This window comes from Asparagus officinalis, chromosome 3, assembly GCF_001876935.1.
Source record: "Asparagus officinalis chromosome 3, Aspof.V1, whole genome shotgun sequence".
Taxonomy (NCBI): domain Eukaryota; kingdom Viridiplantae; phylum Streptophyta; class Magnoliopsida; order Asparagales; family Asparagaceae; genus Asparagus; species Asparagus officinalis.
Window position 1 is genome coordinate 52,228,276 of NC_033796.1, and position 1,205 is coordinate 52,229,480.

The following is a 1,205-nucleotide window of genomic DNA, read 5'->3' on the forward strand; positions in this document are numbered from 1 at the left end:
ATCCCAACTGAGTGGCAGGACACCTCCATACGTGAAGTTTGGTCAGAAATTTTGATAGTGCTGCTGAGAGTTAGATTAGCACGTTCAATACTATTCAATTTGCCTAACGGTAGTCGGTGATTTTTACCACCAATTGAACAAGACGCGATAGAGTCTATTGCCGATTCAAACACACAACATGGTTGCGCTGATGGATGTTGTTTGCGCTTCCCGCCGCTCAAGAATTCGTCTATCATGTCATAAAGAGATTTTCGAGATCTACCCGACACTGGCGGATCACATGGAGCAAATGCTGGAGACTCAAGGGCATCACAGGGAAGTTCATTGCTAGCTCAAATACAAGCTTGTTTGTGAAAGTTAGGCCAATCTTCGTGGCGGTCGGATATCTACAGAACGACCATGCCTCTAATTTTTGGCATCAAGATTAACTACAGTAAAGCGTGGTGGAGCAAGGAGACAGCTAACAGGACTCTGTTCGGTGACGATGATGAGGCTTTACGATTCCACTGAGATGGTCCTTATCTTTTTTATTCTTCTGAAAGTCACCTTTACTTTGGTTTGCTAACTAATACGTATATTGTTTAAAGTTGGCGGTTCGACGTTTAAGTGTGACGGTGTTGGTTGCTAACTAGTACGTATTAGTTGTTAAATGTTATTGGCTTCGTCGTAAAGGTTATACGTGTTTTGTTTCGGTAAGTTTGAAATCATTGTGTAATGTTATATGATATCCTTCGCTAAATGTACTGCTTGTGTTGTTAATATTCACCGGTATGAATCCCATGGTGCCATGCAACTAATCAGGAGGTCCGTGTTTGTTTATTGATGCTGATGACGGGAGGTTCAGGCGACTGGTCAGTAGTTATTAATGCCTTGTATGAAGGTTCATTGCTGGGTGTAGGCCTTATGTTTTTGGATTGAGGAACATATAATAAGAGATCGTTAGCAGAGGAGAGTACTACTTAGCGCTACTGGGTATGACGGCAACCCAGGGGAAATTTCCCTAAGCTTATTGCGTATGCCGACCGAAGAAATGAGGTTAAGACTGAAATGGTTCTTACAAGGATTATGGACGTTACTGTATGATTAGGAAAATCCTTACCAACCTCCAATCGGACTGGTACATGATTGTCAGAGCGCGACAACGGGTAATCAGGGCAGCAGTCGAGGAATATGCTTTCCAGATGCATTCCATTTCAATTTCTCTT